Source organism: Cervus canadensis, chromosome 16 (assembly GCF_019320065.1).
Source record: "Cervus canadensis isolate Bull #8, Minnesota chromosome 16, ASM1932006v1, whole genome shotgun sequence".
NCBI lineage: Eukaryota > Metazoa > Chordata > Mammalia > Artiodactyla > Cervidae > Cervus > Cervus canadensis.
In genome coordinates this window covers 4,903,252-4,925,670 of record NC_057401.1, presented here as the reverse complement: position 1 = coordinate 4,925,670, position 22,419 = coordinate 4,903,252, and the positions used below count along the sequence as shown (strand labels likewise).

The 22,419-nt window shown below is 47.4% G+C and overlaps 1 protein-coding gene across 14 annotated transcripts in view; it reads right to left on the bottom strand.

Annotated features, from left to right (window-relative positions):
• Nucleotides 1-22,419, bottom strand: part of LOC122454432 — a 286,245-nt gene that overhangs the window by 41,585 nt on the left and 222,241 nt on the right. For 10 of the 14 annotated variants that reach the window (XR_006273394.1, XR_006273399.1, XR_006273389.1 and 7 more), the window contains one exon: nucleotides 14,249-14,381. The exons of 3 other annotated variants lie outside the window; for them this stretch is intronic. The gene's annotated coding sequence lies outside the window, so the exon portion shown is untranslated. Of the gene's footprint in view, nucleotides 1-11,654; nucleotides 14,382-22,419 lie in introns of all 14 variants that reach the window. One more of the 14 variants, XR_006273386.1, reaches the window with a different exon arrangement.

The following is a 22,419-nucleotide window of genomic DNA, read 5'->3' as shown; positions in this document are numbered from 1 at the left end:
GGTTAGCTGCCCCGCCGCATGACCAGGTATCGAACCTATGTCCCCTGCATGAGCAGGTGGATCCTTAACCACTGGACCACAGGGAAGTCCTACCACTTTAAATAAAAGGAGAAATGTGTGACGGGGCTTTAGTTTAACGAAGGCTGGAGGGACTCAGCTCTCATGAAGCCCTACCCCGACAAGCCTTCCTCCAGTTCCCTACAGGGCAAATAAGCTGTGACTTCATCTTGCACGGCCTCCCTGGGAAGAGGTGCTCCTTCATTATCATGAATTAAACCTATCAAATTTTAAATCCACTCTCACCTGTTTTCAACAGTCCCACATCTGGGAAATCCTTGCCAACTATGTTAGGACAAAGGCACAAGCTGTAGGTACCAGAAGGTTGCAGCTTTGTTTGGAGGAGTGAAGTTGTGGATGAGGCCAAGGCATCCATCAGTGGGACGTGGAGGAAACTGACTGCGGTCTGTGGGGATAACAGGGGCCAGTCGGCAGGCTGCCCTGCTGGTCTGTGTCATGACAACTGACTCACGTCCCCCACAGGCCTCGCCGCCACTGCCTTTACCAACACATGCATCTCGCTAGCTGGTCACTCTTCATGTTTGGTCTCAAGACCTAGATTATCATCTTCCCAGGAAGAGGCACCAGGCATGCTTTAAGAACAGATATGTAGGGACTTCCCTGGTGGTCGAGTGGTTGAGAATCTGCCTTCCAGTGCAGGGGACTTGGGTTTGATCCCTGGTCAGGGAACTAAGATCCCACATGCCAACGGGCAGCTAAGGCCACATGCTGCAAATACCGAGCATGCCACACACTCTGGAGCTCGCGGACTACAACTAGAGTGAAGTCTGCATGCCACAACAAAGAGCCTGAGCACCAGATAAATAATTTTTTAGAAGAATATATATGTAAGTACAGATATTGAAAAGCTGCTCACGATATAGTGCCAAGGGGCAGAGAGGTTCCCGGATGGCACATGAGTCACAGGGCTCCATCCGCAAGCAGAGGGCACGTTGCAAAGGGCACAAAAGCGTGAAGGTGATGTCACGAAGGGGACAGGTGTGGTCCTGGGCAAGGGTAAGAGAACCAGCAGAGGTTGTGAACTGCCCAAGAGGCAGGGTCAGCAGGAAGTCACTTCCCTGTCTGGACCTCAAGGAATAAGGAGAGGCCCAAAATTACCGAGCCCAGAGAAAGCTGGGCTTTCAAGAAAGGCCAACATAGCTGGTGGCCTCAGGGAGTCCAGCCACTTTGAGAACCACAGAGGGGCAGAGCAGACGCAGGAGGAGAGCAGAAGAGAGGAAATACCTAAGCCTCCTTCTCATCCTGTCTTTCCGTCTGCTGTCAGGGCCTTCCACTGGCCAGCCACCCCGAACCCACCCATAGGAGCCAGGGCACTGCCCAGCAGCCTCCCAGACACAGAACAGGGCACAGAAGCACAGAGAGGAGAGGACTGGGGGAGAGGGAGGCAAATGGAGTGTAGTTTGATCCTGTTGTGTAAATTACCTCTGTCTTTTCATAGGCATAAAAACATGTGAGGACACACAGCAAGCACAGTGGCTGTCTCTGGGAAATCTAGGGGTGGAGGAGATACGAGAGGGGAAGGACAGTTTAACTCTATGTGCTTTTGTATTCTTGGCATCTTTCACAAGGAACTGGTATCTTTAGAATCAAGTGTCATCATCAGCTCTGCAGTGCTAGCCACCAGAAATGCCAGCAAGAGAAAACCGTCCTTATGGAAACAGGGCTGGTCCCTCTGAGATACTCCCAGGGACCCTGGTGGGGAAAACCAAGGGGTTGAAGGGAGAGGGGCTGGAAAGCAGATGGGGCATTGGGAGTGGCCACCAGGGCCCTGTGGTCATGCTGCGGGTGTGAGGGCAGGGAAGGTAGCTCAGGACTCAGAGGGCCCTGTGGCAGGAAGTGAGCAGGAGGAGGAGGAGACTCCTCCCTGCTTTGGGGATGGGGTGCTTCCGGGGGTTCACTTCCGGCTCCGTCACTCCGCTGTGGACCTTGGGGCAAACTTACATGACTTTTTTTTTCTTTTTTAATTAAAGATTTTTTTTTTTTGACATGGCCCATTTTTAAAGTCTTAATTGAATTTGTTACAATATTGTTTCTGTCTTATGTTTTGGCTTTTTTGGCAGAGAGGCATGTGGGATCCAATCTCCCCAAGCAGGGATCCAGCCCACACCCGCTGCAGTGGAAGGCGAGGTCTTAACCACTGGACCACCAGGGAAGTCCCAAACATGACCTCGTGGAGCCTCAGTTTCCTCATCAGGAAGAACAAGCTAATACCCGAGGGGGAACTGAGCTCCCCCTCTCCCATCCACGCTGCAGGACTGCTGCAAGGATGAGATGAGATGTCTGTTCAGCACCTGGGACCTGGTAAACCCTCCAGCACTGGTATTATTTCTGTCGTCGTTGTCAGCACAGGCCCAGCTCTGAGTGGATGGGGCCCGTCTCTCATCTGAGATCCTGGGGCGAGCGAGGTGAAGACCCCAGGGTCCTTGCGTTGGCAGCGGCCGGCGTTGTGCATTCCGTGGTCACACAGTGTCCCCCTCACCCAGCCAGCTGTCTGACAGCCTGTAAACAGATGGGCGGGTGGGGTGGCCGATGAGACAGTGCAGATGGTACTGAGCAAACCCAGCCGCACTTTTGGGAAAACAAGTCAGAGGCGATGGGGGCCCCATGGACATCTTCGCCTGTGACCGACAGCACACCCAGGGAGGCCTCCAAGGGAAATGGTGAGACGTACCAGACCCTGGCGGGCCTCGCCAAGAACGAGCTCCACCCTCCATTTCCGTGGCCCACTGCCACGGAGACGTTGCAGGCAGCTGGAGGTCACCCTGGCAGGGCTCACAGCGGAGGCTACGTGGGTCCTCCAAGGTCTGGGAGCTCAAAGAGCACTGTCTTCCAGGCTCCCTCCCCTGGGGCCTTGCCCAGCTTCTGGCTCCTTCCCGCCTCATTCACCTGTGTGCTCCTCCCTCCCCAGGGCCCGGGGACAGACCCACAGCCTGGAATACGTGCAGGTTTGAGCGCAGAGCCGCCGTGTAGCACCGCAGGAAGGGTGGAGGATGGAGCAGATAGTCCAGGGAGACGTGGGGTGGCAAGCCAGATCCCGGTTTGGGCTGGAGGTGGGAAAAGGCCCACGTTTACAGCCACACGTCCTGCCACCTCCTCCAAGCGCCCTGCCTCCGGTGGCTCTGACCTTGCTGTTTGAACCGGGTAAGCTCCACCAAGACTCTGCCTCTCTCCTTTGCCCACTAACTTCGTACCATCTGCCAAGAGCCCAGGCAGATGTCACATCCTTCTCCCCGCTTCAGCCGAGTGGAGAATCCCCTCGTTGACGCCCACGCTATACTTGGTACAGAGCGGCTCTATCGCATTATCACATTCTTCTGCCATGTTTGAAACTACCCACACACCAACTTTCTTCACCCTCCATTCTAAGGCTGATTCCAAAGTTTTAACTAAAGAGGGGGGCACTCTATTTTTGCTAAAACTGGCAAGGTCATTTGAAGGAAACCTGGGTTTATATTAATACTATGCCAAGAGTGACACACATACGAATACCACTCATTGCTACTGCTAGTAACAAATACTTCTATCTATGGGGGAGGCATCATGCTTATTATGTTGCAAGCATTCTCCCTAATCCCGGGGATAATCCGATCAGGTAGCTACTATTATCCTCCTCAAGCTTTCTTTCTAAGGAACTGGCAGTGACTCTCCTGTTACCCATCACGCCCACATCTTAGCTGCTGAGTCTGCACAGTGTCCCCCAGCTCATGTGGTGATAGTTTCTGTGGGGCTGCTGTCTCCCATCCACACACCTTCCTTGGTGTTCCTACTCCTGCTGCTCACTTCCACTGTCCTCAATGCTTATGACAACTTGCTGCCCCTGGGAAGTTCTTGGTCTCCTCTTCTCCTGTGATCACCCACGCCTTCAGGGCAAGCATGCCAGTAGTGTCACAGCATCTCCTTGGAGTCTTCCTCTGCAGCCAGCCAGGCTCCCATGACTTCTGCTTCCCTTCCTGCTGCAGCCAGAAGGTGGGAATGAGGAAAGCCAATGTGCCAGTGGGTCTGAAATACACCTAGCAGGAACTCTGAGGTCCAGCTTCTTAAGTCCAAGGGCAATTCTGCCACTTGCTACCCTTGTGACCTTGGGCATGTATATTCTGCCTATGGGTCCTCTGTCCCTCCTCTGTTAGTCTGGGAGAAGACAGTGACTACTTTCTAGGGATGTTGTAATGGAAAAAGGAGATACTCAGTACAAAGAGCTTAGCACAGGCCCTCTCATATAGTCAGTACCTTAAATGCTAATTTGCAACATTAGAAAAACATTTATGCGCCAGGCGGTTTTCACAGTAGGTTGGAGGATGAAAGCCTAGGCCCACAAATAGATCATTTTGACATGACAGGTCAGAACCAGGATGGAGAGCCTTTGGGCTTGGCATCCACCCATCAGGGCTTTGGATGAGGTTCTGCAGAGGAAAGAGCACCAACTGACTGTCAAGGATGGCACAGGTCCCCTCGCATTTGTTAGCCAATGTTTAGGGTTATTCTGAAATTGCTTCTCACATAGATTTACTCTGTCTCTTGCAACTTGAGGTCTTGAAGTCTTCTCATCTAGAAGGTATTCGCCTGTCCTATGCCTCTTCTCTCTCACCGCATCCCACCCTGAGGTCTCACACAGCATCACTCGTAGCTCTGCTCGCCTAAAGATCTGGGTTTTCGCTTGGAATTTAGGAGACGAAGGATGAAGAAAAGAACAGATCATTGAGGAACACCTATGATGCTGGCATCTCCCCTGCATTACCAGTTTTACTCCACACAGTGGTTCTTTGAGACTACCATGCTGTATCATTCCATTTTACAGATGAAAAGACTAAGGGTCAGAGTGGAAATGTACCAAAGTTGACATAAATAGAGATGACATGATTGGAATCTGTTCTTGGGTTCATCTTAGTCCTAAGCATTCCCCAAATGCCCAAACCATCATTTCATATTGTTATGAGATTCAAAAAGAGGAAGAATCTCATGATACATCATAGAGGAAATTCAGTTGGGCTCCAGTGGTTTTTGAAGTCATTTTTTGTCTGAGTCCCCTGACATCTCTCTGGTGGCTCAGACAGTAAAGAATCTGCCTGTAATACAGGAGACCAATCCCTGGGTGAGGAAGATCCCCTGGAGAAGGAAACAGCTACCCACTCCAGTATTCTTGCCTGGAGAACTCCGTGGACAGAGGAGCCTGGGGGGCTACAGTCCACAAGGTTGTGAAGAGTTGGACACAACTGAGCAACTAACACTTTCACTTCCTGACATCTCTCTGATGATCTCCAATGTCAATAATCAATCAATCCATCAATGGAATCCCTTTCCAATAGCTGAATGGCCATTAATTTTCTTTTCTAAGTCCCATACAAGAAGCTGAACTCTATTTGCCTCCCTTTATTTCTCCCACGTCAGTTCATTTCTGGCCTGGATGGAGTGCCTTGGTGCTGGAAACCATACCACACTTCTGGGCAGTGTTTCCACGTTGGCCTTCCCAATGCCCTTCTCACCCACCACTTGCCAAACCATGGACATGCACCCAAAAGGGGCAGAACCGACTGGTCAGACCCAAGTCAATATAACTCACAGCCCAAGACTCAATTTAGAACCCCCTGCCCTGCCACCATGTACCTTGGCGCTTATGTTTGTGGCTATCTTTCTGGCATGAGGGTTTCTGCCAAGGTTATTTTAATGCTGACTGACACCTCTGTCTATTCTGGGAGGATATCTCTGGAGAGTAGCAGCTCACGCTCAGGTCCTGAGACCTCTGGAATGTACTATCGGACTATCCACAGTACAATGGTTTTCTGGGTGGGAATTCCTATTGTGAACTCTACAGAGACCTCTAGAGAGACTTTTCCTCCTCTCTCATGTTGCTGCTGCTGCTGCTGCTGCTAAGTCACTTCAGTCTTGTCTGACTCTGTGCGACCCCATAGACGGCAGCCCACCAGGCTCCGCCGTCCCTGGGATTCTCCAGGCAAGAATACTGGAGTGGGTTGCCATTCTCTCATGTTAGAAGCAACTAAATGCTCCCAGTCTTTGCTGACTCACATTCCTAATCAAACTGCCTAAACAAACTATAAAAGGAACCAAGTACTGATAAGTTTGACCACATGGATGAACCTTGAAACACTGTGCCAAGTGGGAGAGACCAAAAGCAAATGGTCACATAGTGGATGGCTCCACTCATATGAAATATCCAGAATAGGCAAACCCAGAAAGACATAAAGCAGACTGGCAATTACCAAGAGCAGGAGAGAAATTTGGGCTTCCCTGGTGGCTCAGCGGTAAAGAATCTGCCTGCAATGCAGGAGCCGCAGGAAACGTGGGTTTGATCCCTGGGTCTAGAAGATCCCCATGGCAACCCACTCCAGTATTCTTGCCTGGAGAATCCCATGAAGAGAGGGTCACAAAGAGCTGGATACCATGGAGCGACTTAGCACGCATGCACAGAGAGAAGGGGGGGATAAGGAGTGACAGCTTAAAGGCTACAGGGTTTTCTTTGGGAGCGATGAAAGTGTTCTTAAATTAGACAGAGGTGGTGGCTGCACAACACTGAATGTGCTTAAATGCCACTGAACTGTGTTCTTCAAAATGATTAGTTTTTTGATGAAACAAATTTCATCTCAATTAAAAAAAAAAATACCCAAATCACTGCAGAAAGGATTTGACATGGCAGGCTGTTGCATACATGCCTCAGGATACAAAATAAATACAGTAAGAAATTGGAATCAAAGGAAGTGGGGGTAGGAAAGGAAGATGAATCCTGAGTGTGCTTGCCATGCAAACTACAAGCCTTCAGCTGCCACTGGACTGTAAGAGGTGGACACAATTTCAACTTGAGCTTCCCAATGACTTATACAAAATAGAAGACAAGAGTTCTTCCAAAATTTGCAGTCAGATATTCAGAAAATGCTCTGCTGAAGGTTGGAAGAGTTTTCTCCCAGGATTCCAGAATGGGTCATTTGCAGGGTGTCAGAGCTGGGGTCCCACTGGTGGCACGTCTCCTGCAGTGCTCCTCTGCCTGGCCATTCACACACCAAGGCTCAAACACTAGTCTTTTCCTAAAAGAAGCATGATTGGCCAACCTCCCAGCCCACCCTTCCCAGATCCATAAGGGAAACAATCGCATTCAGAAAAGTGTGAGACCCACTGCGCTGTGCTTAGCCGCTCAGTCATGTCTGACTCTTTGCGGTCCCATGGACTGTAGCCCACCAGGCTCCTCTGTCCATGGGGATTCTCCAGGCAAGAATACTGGAGTGGCTTGCCATGCCCTCCTCCAGGGGATCTTCCCAACCCAGGGTTCAAACCCAGGTTTCCCACATTGAAGGTGGATTCTTTACTGTCTGAGCCACCAAGGAGACCCATGGGCCCCCACAGATAAACCACAAATGTTGTCTAGACAGTATATCATTCATCAGTCATTTCACCTAATATTTCATGAGCATCTGTGGCCCACTCTGCTTAGTCCCAGGGGCACAATGGTCAGCAAAGCAAATTTTATGAAGCTTCCTTCTACAATTGGAGATAGATTTTATTTTTTTAAATCACATAAATATATAATCGTGAATAATGTTCAGTATGAAGAAAAAGCAGAAGAAAGGGTGTGAATGGGTGACAGTGCAGGGACTAGTCACGGCGGAATCTGGAGGAAGGCTTCTCTTAAGGTGGTGATGTTTGAGATGAGATCAGAAGGAAGAGGTAGACCAGCAGAGAGAAGAGAAGGCTTCCAGACAGAGGAAAGAGATGAGCGAAGGCCTAGGGGTGGGAGGGAGGAGCCCGAGGATACCAGGAAGTGGCAGAGTGACAGAGAGAGTGAAGCAAAGAGGCAAAGAGACGCACGAAAGTCAGATCATGGCAGATGGAGGAGGAATGTGTGGGCCTGGCTGCACTGCTGCCCATTCTGGGGTGTGGGGACCCTGGGAAGGTGGCCACCAGGATGGGGAAGGAAGTTGGTTTCGAGGACTGAAGGGTTTTAGTATGCATCAGTCCCCAGGTTCGGGGAGGAGGATTCCAGAATGAATCGGGCTTTTGCCCGGCTGGTAATATTGGGTCCGAGGGCTCCTGCCTCTCCCCTAGGGAGCGTGTTCCTGGCAGCATCTCTACATATCAGTGGTGCATACGCCCAAGGTGCTGCTGACTTTTCTCTTCAATAGTCACCTCCAGTTATCTGCAGACTCTTTCCTCACATCCCGAGAAGTCTGGAGAATGCTGTTGGCTTCCACAGCCACTATTTGTTGAGCTTCTATTTCAGAGTAGACCCTTCAGACATCTCAAACGCCATGGCAGACAGGCACTACTGGCTATGTAGTCAAGATGAGAAATCTGAGACTGAGAGTTCAGAGTGTTTACCTATGGTTACTCAAGTAGGAAGCAGAAAACCTGGATTGGAGGTCAGGTCTTTCTGATCCCTCAAAGTGCTGTCTTTTCAGCCTCAGTTCACTGCCAGTCTGTCTGGCAACCCCCGAGGTCACCCATGGTATGCCTTCAAAGACTTTCAATCACAGGTCTCATCTATGCCTCCAACCAGCTGGTAGATCTTATGAAAGGCACTGGGTTATGTTTCCCTCTTAAAACAAAGGAGTTGCCTGTTTTAGGGTTTCCAAGATGCATTCCTCAACATTTTAGTCCCTTAAGATTCTCCATGAGAAAAAGATCCATGGTCAAATGCCCTGGAGAAACCTTGTATAGTCAACCTTCCTCTCAGTGATTCACGTGTGGTTAAGGCTTTGAGAAATCTCACACAGTCTGGCATTCTTCACACCTATTTAACTGTGGTGTGAAATTCCTAAGGACATCCTGGAAATTGATGTTTCAAAGCAACACTTTAGGAAGCACCAGATTTGAACACCCAAATACTGGTTTCTATCTTCCATACAAACATTCTAGGCTCCAAAAACAAATATAAACTGTCAGGACAAATGGATCCTGCCCTCAGAGAAATCAGACTCTGGCAGGTAACATAAATATGTCTAGGGTGAATTGTAGTGTTCTGTGGAAAGTGCCTAAACTGATGCCAAGGGACAGGCACTTGTTGGATGAGCAAGGGCTGGGAGAGAAGTTAGAATAGCATACTGAGATGACCCAGCAGAAGGAGCAGTGGGTTCTGTGTAAGTGGAAAGACGTGCAGATATGGGGATGATCAGAAGGACTCGACAGAAGAGGTCATCAGGTGGGACCTTGAAAGATAAGCCATAATGGGGTGTGGAAGAGATGATAGAGATTTAGAGCAAGGAAATGGATCACCCAAGGCACGAAAAGTTTAGGAACTGGTCAGTGACAAAGCTGAATAGGAACTCAGCAGTGGGTGTGGGGGAATGAGGTGGGGGTGCTCTCTGAGAGAACAGCCTCTGAAAGCTTATGGGTTTCTGACCCAGGGACCCTCTCCGGTTCTCTTGTCCGTCACACAGCCAGAATTCCTAATCTAGATTTTCTGACCATACTCAGCTTCTCTCCAAGGGTTTAGCCACAAGGATTCTGCCAAGTTCTAACCATCAAAAGTGGGATTGCCTGGTGGCTCAGACAGTAAAGAATCTGCCTCCAGTGCTGGAGACTCAGGTTTGATCCCTGGGTCTGGAAGATCCCCTGGAGAAGGGAATGGCTATACACTCCTGTATTCATGCTTGGAGAATCCTATGGAGAGAGGAGCAGCCTGCTGGGCTACAGTCCATGGGGTCAAGAAGAGTCGAACAGGACTGAGCAACTAATATGTTCAACCACAAAAAGTGGTGACACCACAGTTGGAAAGTAAACTGCACCCCCAAATTTACCTCCCGGTTTTCCTTCTCTGGGTTTCCAAAGGTTATCTGGAGCCCTGCTTATACTTTGGGCTTCCCTGGTGGCTCAGCTGGTAAAGAATCCAACTGCAATGCAGGAAACCTGCGTCCAATCCCTGGGTTGGGAAGATCCGCTGGAGAAGGGAAAGGCTGCCCACTCCAGTGTTCTGGCCTGGAGAATTCTATGGACTGTATATAGCTCATGGAGTCACAAAGAGTCGGACACGACTGAGTTGGACAATTTACACTTTAGGCGGCAAGTAACAGAAAATTCAACTAAAGTGACCGAAAAATTTTCCCTCTGCAGGATGGGAAGGGCCAGGGCAGATGGAAATTCTGGTACCTAGGGGTTTCTCTACCACACAATGTCCTCTTTCAGATATCCACCCCAGAGCAATTCGGTCATCTGGTTGACCCAAATGCCATCACAGCCCTCTTTCTTCTACCAGGACAGAGTTTGTGTTTCTCATAAAATACAACTGGAAAGAGGATATTTTGTCTAGAATTCAGCAGCTCAATGGTGTCAGAAACACCATGTCTATAATTCTCATCACCTTTCCATCTTGTTTTTAAGACATCAGATAAGGTTCTATCCTTCACGTCTGTTTTGAAAGTAGAAATAGGGGAGAAAGTACACATTTTTTCACAGAGCTCCCGAAGCTCTTCCATGTGTAAATGTTTCATTGCCAAAAACATGTTACCTGACTTCCCCTAGATGCAAGGATGTCTGAGAAAGTGAGTGTTTCACTGGGAACTGAGTTCACTGCTGCTCTAAACAAAATCCGGGTGCTGTCAGCAAGGAGGGGGGATGTGGATACTGTGTCAGTCATAAACAACGTCTGCCTTCCACAGGCAATATAGTTCTGCTGCCCTTCTGGGCAGAATTCTTGGTGGGGCCCCAGGACAGCACTCAGCTCCCATGAAATGACTGCTTCTTGGACATTTCTGTAAACCACTCATTCCCCTCATCAAGGTTAATGCAAAAAGAATTTTACTGTTTATACAATTCCAATGGACTCTGGGAATTTAAGGGTTTCTTTAAAAGAGCTCAGGAAAAAGGCACAACTCATTATGTGCCTTAAGCATGACACACAGCCAACTGTGACCAGGGCACTTAGAGTGCAGGACGGCCTGTGCTCTCGGGGACGTAACGCTCTGACTCTGTCAGCAGGAGCTGGACATCGGCAGCATCTTCAGATCTCACATATCCCTTGGGGCAGGGTGGGGATGAGATGTCCTGCTTCACTTGAGACGAGGTCAGAGATATTTCAAAGAAGGTTCAAAATAGACCCACTGAGAATGAAGGACAGAAAGACTAGGGAAGTCTGCTGGGTGTAGAATTAGGTGTGTCTTTCTTTGATTTTTGTCTGTTTCCTAAAATACTTTCATCATGAAGGCTCAGTCTCCTATTCTTCTTCTACCTTTCATCTGAAGTCTTTAGAGTAGGATAATACAGACTCTTCTCCATGGAACGCTTACTCTATACCAGATACAATACTAAATGCTTTATATGCTCCATCTTATTAGGCCTCACAACTGCCTTGGACAACAGGAACTATCATCATCTGCTCTGCAGAGGAGGAAACAGAGACTCAGAGCAGCAAGTTAACATGCCCAGGGCTATTGCGTATCAGAGGCCAGACTCCTAACCATCATACCATCACGGCAGGCTACTGTGCAAGCCCAAGAAAACTATAACAGCTCTTTAACTCAGAACAATGTTGAAGACCTGGGTAGTGACCTTTGCCTTGGGGCCACCAGTCCCCTGAGCCTAGCACTGGGCTCCCTGCCAACTTTGAGCTACAGTGCCCATTACCACAGTCTGCTTACCTGCTTTTTTAACTCTGGATGTGGGCCCAGGGCAAAGAAACTAATACATATGGGGCTGCAGCTTGAGCCAGGCCCTGAGGAACACTGATCTGAGTAGCATTTGATCCTCCCCACAGTTCAAAGGAAAACCTAGGAGACTGTCAATTGTAATGGTCTGCCCTGAATCTGGCAGATTTCAGTCTTGCCAGCTGTGTGACCTTCGGCAAGCCTCCTAACCTCTCTGAGTCCCATTTCCTCTTGTGTAAAATGGGGCCCATCATGGGAATCTTGTAAATACCAAGTTAAATAATCCATAGGAATAGTTTAGCACCATGCCTAGTGCAACAAAGTCCTTGATCAATAACAGCTACTATCTGATTGCTACTCTATTAGCCCTCTTTTGAGGGTGAAGAGACCAAGATGGCCTGCCCAGGTCCCACGACTGGAAAGCAACAGATGTGGAATGGACCCCAAGTCTGAGCTGGCTGGATGCGTGGACTGTGAAGCCCCCTCCAATGGGCTGTAACCACTGGGCACCTCTATCAGAGCCGTGGCAACATCACAGGGAAGCAGCATGTGCAGCCAGGGGAGGACCTGCTCTCTCCTTTGAAGGCCAAACCCTCGAGGAATGGGGTGGGGCACAGCCAGACCCCGGGCAAAGGTGACTCTTAGCAGGTTCCCCTTTTGCTGTCAGCAGCAGGCATGCCGGAAGCCTGCATTCCGCGGGGGCTGCAGAGGGGAAAGGCGTAAACTCGAATCCTCTCGAGATGGCACCGGTGCTCACTCTGGTATCTGCCGGAGGTGTCAGCACATCATAAAGCATTCCTGCTTGGCTTGGAGCAGCTGCTCCTAATTTTGTCCAAGGTTCAGAAACAACAAGACACGTGGGTCTGCCACTGACTATTCCTGTTCAAGGCTCTGGAATTTTGGCCTCCAAGGCCTCCATCGGAAAACATTCAGAGACATTCTCACAGGCCAGCTCAAACATGCTTCCAGGAGTCTTCTCCCAAGTGCCCCTCCTTCTTCAAACAGGCCAAGGGGTTTTTTGTTTTGTTTTGTTGTTTTTTGTTTACCCCTTTGGGCACCAGAAAAGTACAGCGCATACTGCACATAAACGCAAACAGGAGATGCAAGGTGGCCAAAATGGTTTGGCCGTGAAGTTGTCATTAAAAGAGATGAAAGAGACGGCCAGGGCACTGCCTTTGGAGGCGGCTGCCAGTGTCCACTGGGCAAAAGACGTGGGGGCAGACATGGTCGGCGTGGCTCTGTGGTGCTCTTCACACTCCAGCAGAGGGCTTAGCCAGGCTTTGCAGAAAGTTTTGTAAATTCCCATTTGTGTGCACGAAGAGGAGAATTCTCTGGGGCTGCCTGTTCAGGATGCCCACCGTCAGCGTGAGATGCCCTCTTCCTGGAAATCAGATGCCAGGAATGCCAATCAGGGGCCCCAAGGGGCAGCCTGGACCTCTCAAGGACGGGGGAAAAAAGCAATGGGCTATGGCAGGCAGAGAAGCACGTTTGGAAAAGAAGCGTGCATGCTGCATGCTGAGTTGTGTCTGACTCTCTGCGACCCCACGGACTGTAGTCCACCAGGCTCCTCTGTCCATGGGATTCTCCAGGCAAGAATACTGGAGTGGGTTGCCATTTCCTCCTCCAGGGAATCTTCCTGACCCAGAGATCAAACTGTATCTCTTGCACTGGCAGACGTATTCTTTACTAGACCTAAGTCCAAATCCTGGTTTTCTCACTTATCTCCTTTGAGGTTTCAACCAAATCCTCTGTCCTCATTTGGAGCACGTGGTTTACAACACCCTTTCTGCCATCTCCTAGAGTTGGGCAAACGAGGAGATGTGTGTGCAGGCTCTCATCTAGAAAGGACTCAGCACATAGAAGGTGCCAGGTTAGAGTTCAAAAATGCAGGTGTATTTGGTGTGGTTATAAGGGTCCTGTGAAGGCACTCAGCATGTTCGTGACTAAAGGCTGGTCCCACTGAACGCACTGGGGAGAGTCCTCTGTGATTTTCTGAGTGAGTGGAGGAAGCCAGGGTGTGTCAGAAAGCCAGCCCCAAGCCGATAACACCCTGCTGTTTAAAACCCTTCAAAAATCCCCACTGCCCTGGGAATAAGTACAAAATATGGCTATGAATTGACACTCCCTCAGATCTGAGCCAGAACCTCTGAGATGAGACCCAACAATGTGTTTTTAACCAGCCTTCAGAGGATTCTAATGCATGGGTGACAATCACCCCTCTGGGTCCCAACAGCCCCTTACGGCCAGTGGAACACAGCGACATGGATTTTTAAGGCTGTAGTAGCCCTCATGGTGGCTTCATTAGCTGCAGGCTTCCCCTGAGAGGTTCTTCTTTCAAGCCAGACCTGCCAGGAAATTGTTGCTCAAATTGCTAGATCAACAGGAACTCCCACCAACTTTAGGCAAGGAAGGTGACATGACTGAAGCCTCATCGCAGAGAAAGAATGTTGTTGCCGTGAACAGGATGGATTTTAAAGGGATAGAGGCAGATCCATGGTGTGTGGGTATCCTGCGTAGCACTTGGAATACTCTTGACTACAAGTAATGGATTATCGAATGAAAGGTGTTTGAAACAATGCAGGCCTTACTATGCCACTTTGCAAGCAGTCCAAAGGGAGGCAGGGCTGGTCACCAAGGTCTCAGGTCTTCCCATCCGGTGGCAGGTCATCCTTCATGGTTGCAAAATGGCTGTTGCAGACTCCACATGCAGGCACCATTTGCCTATTAGACAACAGGGCAATTAGGCCTTAACTTTATCTTTCTATTAAGTAGAATGTTCCCTGAAGCCTCCTAGCAGACTCCCCCTTACATCTCCTTGCTCAGATTCAACAGGACGATCACTCCTGGGCCCACCACTGACAGAGAAGAATGGAACTGTGGCAATTGGCTTTGATGCCTCATGAATAAAATCCAGGCTTTTAAAGGGGGGAGGGGATGGTGGGGGGAGAGAGTAAGGGCCAGGGATCCACCGACAACTATGAGAATGTGTCTTCAGAAAGGAATGAGCTCTTTGGCCCATTTTTTGATTGGGTGATTTATTTTTCTGGAATTGAGCTGGGCATACACACTGAGGAAACTAGATCTGAAAGAGACACGTACACCCAATGTTCATCGCAGCACTGTTTATAATTATTTTATAATAGCCAGGACATGGAAGCAACCTAGATGCCCATCAGCAGACGAATGGATAAGGAAGCTATGGTACATATACACAATGGAATATTACTCAGCCATTAAAAGAATTACCTTGATATCAGTTCTAATGAGATGGATGAAACTGGAGCCTATGTATAATAACGAGTGAAGTAAGCCAGAAAGATAAAGACTAATATCAGTATACTAATGCATATTAATGGAAGTTTAGAAGGATGGTAATGAAACCAATCTGCAAACAGAAAAAGGGACCTAGATGTACAGAACAGACTTTGGACTCTGTGGGAGAAGGTGAGGGTGGCATGTTCAGAGAGAACAGCATTGAAACAAGTATACTATCAAGGGTGAAACAGACCACCAGCCCAGGTTGGATGCATGAGACAAGTGCTCAGGGCTGGTGCACTGGGAAGACCCAGAGGGATGGGATGGGGAGGGAGGCGGGAGGGGGGATCAGGATGGGGAACACATGTAGATCCATGGCTGATTCATGTCAATGTATGGCAAAAACCAACCACTACAATATTGTAAAGTAATTAGCCTCCAACTAATAAAAATAAATGAGGAAGGAAAAAAAGAAAGAAAGAAAATTAGTGAAGCAGAAAAAAAAAAAGAAAGGAATGAGTTCAAGGACTTCCCTGATGGTCCAGTGGCTGAGACTCCATGCTCCCAATGCAGGGGGCCAGGGTTCGATCCCTGGTCAGGGAACTAGATCCCACAGGTAGAAGCTAAAGGTCCTGCATGCCACAACTAAGACCTAGCACAGCCAAATAAATAAATAAATTTTTAAAGTTAAAAAAGAGACGAATGAGCTCAGAGGATGAAGCGCAGAGTGTCAGATGCCAGGAGGCAAGGCTGGCATTCAAGTAGATCACAGATGGTCCTGCACAGAGCCGGGGAGAATCTGAGGGGAAGGTGTTAGGGTAGAAGTTAAACCATGTTGAAAAACAAACTCTGTAGAGAAACAGAGCAAAGGGAGAAGAGCAGAAGGAGCAGATCTGGGCCTGAGAAGATTTTATTTTACAGGAGCCATTAGACGGACAGAGAAAGACAGCAGAAGTCTGGGGACACCAAGGCCATATGTGGATGGGGGTCCCTTCCCCACCCAAAATCTTTTGGGGATCTGAGGTAGGGCTGAGGGCATACTAGAGGTGGTTCAGGTTTGCGGGAGCCCTCAAATGTCCAGTGGGGCATATGTCAACTTGAAGTGACCCCACATCAAGGGTCCTTGGGTCCTAATCTAATACTTTGTCTTTTTGAGCCAAAGGAAACTTGCAGACAGGGAGCACCGTGGGGGCATGGAGGGAAAATCAAGTTTCTAAGCTTGCCAAGAACTTCCTTTCCAGAGAGCTATTCTGTGTTGATGAGTCTGTGTCTATTTTCTGTAAAGAGGCAGGGGGACCTTCCCCTCCAGCTCCTAGACCATGCACAGGTCAAGGGAGATCTGCCAGGCAAACAGGGAGCACTAGGGGCCTAGGAACAGGGAGTGGGCTAGGAGGAAGTCAGGCCCTGCAGACACCCCCGACTCCACCTGCCTTCACCCCAGCTCCATCCAAGAGGAAACGGATCCCAGGGGTGCTGTGGAGGGGAGCAAAGGGCTTTGAGCGGCCTTGAGGAGAGGAGAAAAGATGAAGACAGTCCGCAAGGGGTAAGGTAGTCCTGTGCAGTGATGCAAGGGGGGTGCTCCCGGGAAAAGCCTGCAGCCCTGACCTGTGAGCCCACGGTCAATGGGGCGCAGGTGCCCTGGGGACCCGAGTCAGCAAGGCTCCGCCACGCAGGGACTTTGTGGTAAGAGGGCTGGGGGCAGACTGGTCCCTAAGGCAGGCCCCCCTCCCTCTGCCATGCACGAGTACTGGAGTGACAGAGGCGTCCGCCAGGGCCAGGAGGAGAGCAGTGTCAGCAAGCCGCACCGGGAAGCACTCTGCGCAACCCCCTCGACCTGGAGCGCCGTCTGGTCGGAGCCGTTCTCCCCCAGCCCCCGCGCCTGCAGCATTTACTGTCCTAGGGGGTCTGTCAGCGCCGCCACCTGCTGCATCTGCCCAGGCCCTGGAACGGCCCAGGGCCCGCAGCTGCCCGCCGCCCCTGCCCTCGCGGTGCCCCCTCCCTGCAGCCCCGCCGCGCAGCTCGTCAGCCTCAAGCCCGGCCAGCCGCGCCCCTCGCCTGCCCTCCTGCCGCGCGCCTTCCCCAGGGGGCTTTTGGCTCCGTGTGTCCCGTCATCGCCACTGACGGAGGAGCCTTGACCCCAGAGCAGGCAGCGCCCCCACCCAAAAACCATAAGTCTCTTCTCAAAGGGTCAGCTCGGCAGTGGGGCTGGCCTCCTCCGCGTCCCACCACCCCGGCCTCACTCAGAAGGGAGGCAGTCACCCGCCTTGCCCCAGCGTCTGGTCCATATGGGTCAGTTCCCTGCTTCTGTTCACACTGTAGCCAGACAGACTCTGTCTCCCCTCTTTATCAATTTCTCTGCAAACTTTACAAAAGTAACATGTGTCCACCCTACTCAGTAGGAAGATGTCAAAAGAAAAACATCACCTCTCCCCACCCTCTTTGCATCTGCCCTTGCTTCCCTGGTGGCTCAGAGGGTAAAGAATCTGCCTGCAATTCAGGAGACCTGAGTTTGATCCCTGGATTGGAAAGATCCCCTGGAGAAGGGAATGGCACCCCACTCCATTTTTCTTGCCTGGAGAATCCATGGACAGAGGAGCCTGGCGGGCTACAGTCCATGGGGTCACAAAGAGTCGACCCAACTGAGGAACTGACACTTTAACTTCTTTCCCTCTTCTTAAAGGAGGAAGAGGATAACCTTCCGCCTCTCCTGCTCACGTAAAATAGATGCATAGGCAGCCTTTTGGCTTGGGGCTATCAATACACACATCCAAGGCTCACCTTTCTCTCTTGAGGAGGCATCATAGCTTTCCTCGCCCATAGATAAAACCAAACATATTTTGGTACGTAGTTGCAGAATAGTTTCATGGATTTAATGCATCACAATTCATTTGCTCAGCTTTTCCCCCCAGGCTACTCAGGTGATCTCCAGCTCCTTGTCAGCATTGGCACATCCACGATAAACACTCCCCATCCTCCCTGGAGGCCAACTCTGGGCTCAGGGCTCTGGTCACAGATGCATCCTCCTCCCCCCTGGCCTTTTTCTTCCCTCCCTTTCTTTGTGGCTTCATCCATTCTCTCCATTTCTTGTCTGTAATTTCCATCATTGTACTGAGTAACTAGGTCCAGAGAAATGGGACAGAAGTTAAATGGGAAATAAAAAGTAATTTGTTTCAGATGAGAGAAAGCTAGCATGCTTGCATACTGCTGAGGATTTCTACTGCTTCTATTTAAAGTTCTTTAATTCGTTGACTCCACTATTCTGAAATATATGCTTAATTCCTCTCCCTTACTTTATTAACTGTAAATAATATCTGTTGCCTCTAATACAAACGATAAACATATGGTTCAATTATGCTATCACTTTGTCATCCTTCTCTGCCTTCCACAATTGCTTGTGTGTGTGTGTGTTATATCCATTGATTACCATTGGAACTTTAAATAACTGAAACTTCTATTTCTTCTTCTGTCACTTCTCATACGTATCTCAACTTTGTGAGTTGAGGTCATCAAAACTCTTCCCTTTCCCCAATCTTTTCTTTCCTCTGTCCCATTCCAACTTTGATTAGTAATAACTGTTTATAGACTTTTGGACTCTGTGGGAGAAGGTGAGGGTGGGGTGATTTGAGAGAATAGCACTGAAATGTGTATTACCATATGTGAAACAGATCGCCAGTCCAGGTTCGATGCATGAGACAGGGCGCTCAGGGCCGATGCACTGGGATGACCCTGAGGGATGGGATGGGGAGGGAGGTGGGAGGGGGGTTCAGGATGGGGCACACATGTACACCCACGGCTGATTCATGTCAATGTATGGCAAAACCACTACAGTACTGTAAGGTAATTAGCCTCCAACTAAAATTAATAAATTAGTTTTTTTAAGTAAAAACTGTTTATAAATTGAATCAAATTGGTTTAAAATATAGCATTAACATGTCTATATTGGCACTACTTGCACTGGGCTAAGTAGTCTGTTAAAATTAAATTATCTTCTCTAGAAGTCATTTATCCATTTATACGTGCATTTATTTATTCAGCAATTATTTACTGAGTACTGCTACCTTCCAGGCACTGTTTGAGCCACTAGAGATAGCATGATGAAGAAAACAGAAGAATTCCTTGCCCTCTGACGCTGACATTCCAGTAAAGAAGGCAGGCAATAAACAAGCAAACAGATAATGTAATTCCAGATGGAGATAAGTATTAAGGAAAATAAAGTGGAATCGGAATTCACACAGTAACAAGTTAGGGTACTTTAGATTGAGTAGTCATAGTTTCTGAACAGACACCTGGTGGGGAGTGAAGGAACAAGTCATCAGTAGCTGTTTAGTTAACCACCTTACATCACAACACTTGGAACGGCAGAAGGAAAATGCCACAAACATTATAGTCAAATGGATTTTCTTTCCTTAACCTTTTTTCCTTGTACATTTGAATCATGATATGGCACTTTAGATGTTCCCATGCATGTCCCTCCAACTCAAAACTCTGACATCCTTTTATTCGTAAAGGCAAACCATCAATAGCAAACCGTCAAACACCAATTCAAATGTCAAGAGATTTAGTTGCCACTTACTGAATTAATGGATAAATATTTAAATGGTAATGATAATAAGATCTAATCTTTTTGAATTTTTTTTTGCTATGGGTAAAAAGTAAAGGTCAAGGGGAACCCCTCTCCCTTTCAACATGCTCGAGAAATAGGAAGATGTGTCAATTTGAAAGAAAAGTTCAGGATAATCCATCCTTCTAAAGGATTCTTCTTTATTACTTTGACATGTTTAATTTAGTTCTGGTTGTTGTGATCACATCCGGTAAAAAAGCACACTCAGTGAAAGCAATAAAGTTCTAATGAATCAAGACACCCCCAGGAGCCCTTAGTGTGGAATCAGCATGCAAGCAGTGAGGCAGGACTACTGGGATTCCGACAGAATGACTGGCTCTGCAGATTAGCATGGTCAGAAAGACTTCAAGTCTTCTGGGGTATTTTTCACTTCCAAATAACTTTTCGAGCTTTTTCTAGTTAGTTCTCAGCCTATCTGCAGGGACTGTGAGGTAAACTGAGGCATGGAATGACACTGACTCAGTCTAGCGTGCCATCTACACGATCCGTGGAACCCTTTGTGATGCAGCGCCAGACACGAGAAGCTAACACACAAGAGGTTCTCTTCCTCCTGGATGAAGGAACCAGTGTCTGAGTCCTCACTGTTTAGGAGAACAGAAATTTCATGACATGAAGTGGACAGCAAGGCAGTGAAGGGAAAAGAGAACAATTTCTCTCAAATACACCAAGTTAAGGGACTAACCAATGGCCTTAAGAAACAGAATGAAACTTTAACAGATGGGAATATGGATCTATGTAAAGAAATAAAAAGCTCTGATAACTCTGTTGTAAATATGAGATTTAGTAACTCTTTTTATAAATATGAGACTATTTCTTAATACTTAAATACTTTTTAATGGATTATTTAAATGGAAATAATAACATTGGATTGATGGGTTTATAAATAGTACAAGTAAAATGGATGAAACAAGAGCATAAAGGCTGGAGAGGAGAAACAAATATACTACTGCGAGATTCTTATATTATACATGGAGTAACATAATTACCACTTGAAGAAAGACTGTGATAAGACACAGATGAATACTATAAAGCCTAAAGCAACCACTAAAACAACAACAAAAGTATGGCTAATAGTAAACAAGAAAAAAATTAAAAATAATCAAAAAATCAGAAAAGGAGAAAAAAAAGACACAGAGAATACAGGAGGCAAGAAAATAAATGGCAAGATGGTAGATCTAAACCTAACCATATCAATAATCACATTAAATGGAAATGATAAAAACATTGCCCTTTAAAAGGTAGGAATTATTGGATATTTTTTTAAAGCGAAACAATTGCCTGCCATTCACATGAAACCCACTTTAAGTATAAAGACCCAAATAGGTTAAAGTAAATAGATGGAAAAGTTGCATCATGCTAAAATTAATTTTTTAAAAAGCTGGAGTGGTTATTTTAATTTCAGACACGGGATAACACCAGAGATAATAAAGTTCATCTGACAGCAGTGACAAACACATAGAACATTTACCAAGACAGAGTGTATTCTTGGCTGTGAACCAAGCCTTAACAAATTTAAAAGAATTCAAGTCATATAATGTATGTTCTCTGAGAGCAGTGGGATTTAATTAGAAATGAATAACAGAAATACATCCAAGTACTTGGAAAGAAAGTGATACACTCCTAAATAACTCGTGAGTTAAAAAAGTGAGCGTGTTAGTTGCTCAGTTGTGTTTGACTCTTTGCAGCCCCATGGACTACAGCCCACCAGGCTCCTCTCTCCCTGAGTTAAAGAATAAGTCAACTGAGAAATTATGAAGCACTGGAATTGAATTAAAAAGTGAAAATACAATTACCGACAATCTGTAAGATAGAAGGCCTTCCCTGGTGGCTCAGATGGTAAAGAGTTTCCCTGCAGTGCGGGAGACCCAGGTTCAATCCCTGGGTTGGGACGATCCCCTGTAGAAGGAAATGGCAACCCACTCCAGTATTCTTGCCTGGAAAAATCCCAAGGACGGAGGAGCCTGGCAGGCTACAGTCCCTGGGGTAGCTGTAAGTAAAGCAGGACTCAGAGGGAAATTTATGGCACCAAATGCCCAAGAAGAAATGTCTCAAATCAATGACACCCGTTTTGATATTAAGAAACTAGAAAATAAAAAAGAGTAAATGAAACATAAAGTAAGTGGAAGGAAAAAAATGAAGATCGCTACCTAAACAAATACAATCAGAAACAGAAAAAACAAAATCAATGAAATCAACAGGTTTTTTTGTTCCTTGAGAAAATTAACATCTACCCAGACTTATCATGAAAAAGACAAAAGACACAAATCACCAACATTAGGAATGAGAGGGGTAGCATGTGGTTCTACACATATCAAAAAGATAACACAAGAATATTTTGAACATTATGCCAAAACATTCTACAACTTAGAGGAAACGAACAAATTCACTGAAAGACACAAACTACTAGAAGTTATTTAAAAATAAATAGAGTACTCCCCTGGTGTACAGGAGACCCTGCTTTAATCCCTGATCTCTAAAGATCCCAGAAGCCTCGGAGCAACTAAGCTCATGTACCGAAATAAAAAAAAAAAGGAAAAAGAATAAATAGATACTCTGGTAGCCCTATACCTAATAAAGAAATTAAAATTTTGGTTTAAAACCATCACACAAGCAAGCTCCAGGCCCAGGTGGCTTTGCTAGTGAGTTTCACTAACATTTAAGAATTTATACAAAGTCTACACAATCTCTTCCAAAAATGAAAGGTGAAATACTTCCCAACTCATTATATGAGTCCAGCATTACTCTGACATCAGAACCAGAGACATTACAAGAAAAATAGAGACCAATATCTCTCATGAATATAGATAAATTAATCCTCAGCAAATTCAATCTAGCATTATATATAAAGAGAATCAATGTAATTCATCACACATGTGCATGCTT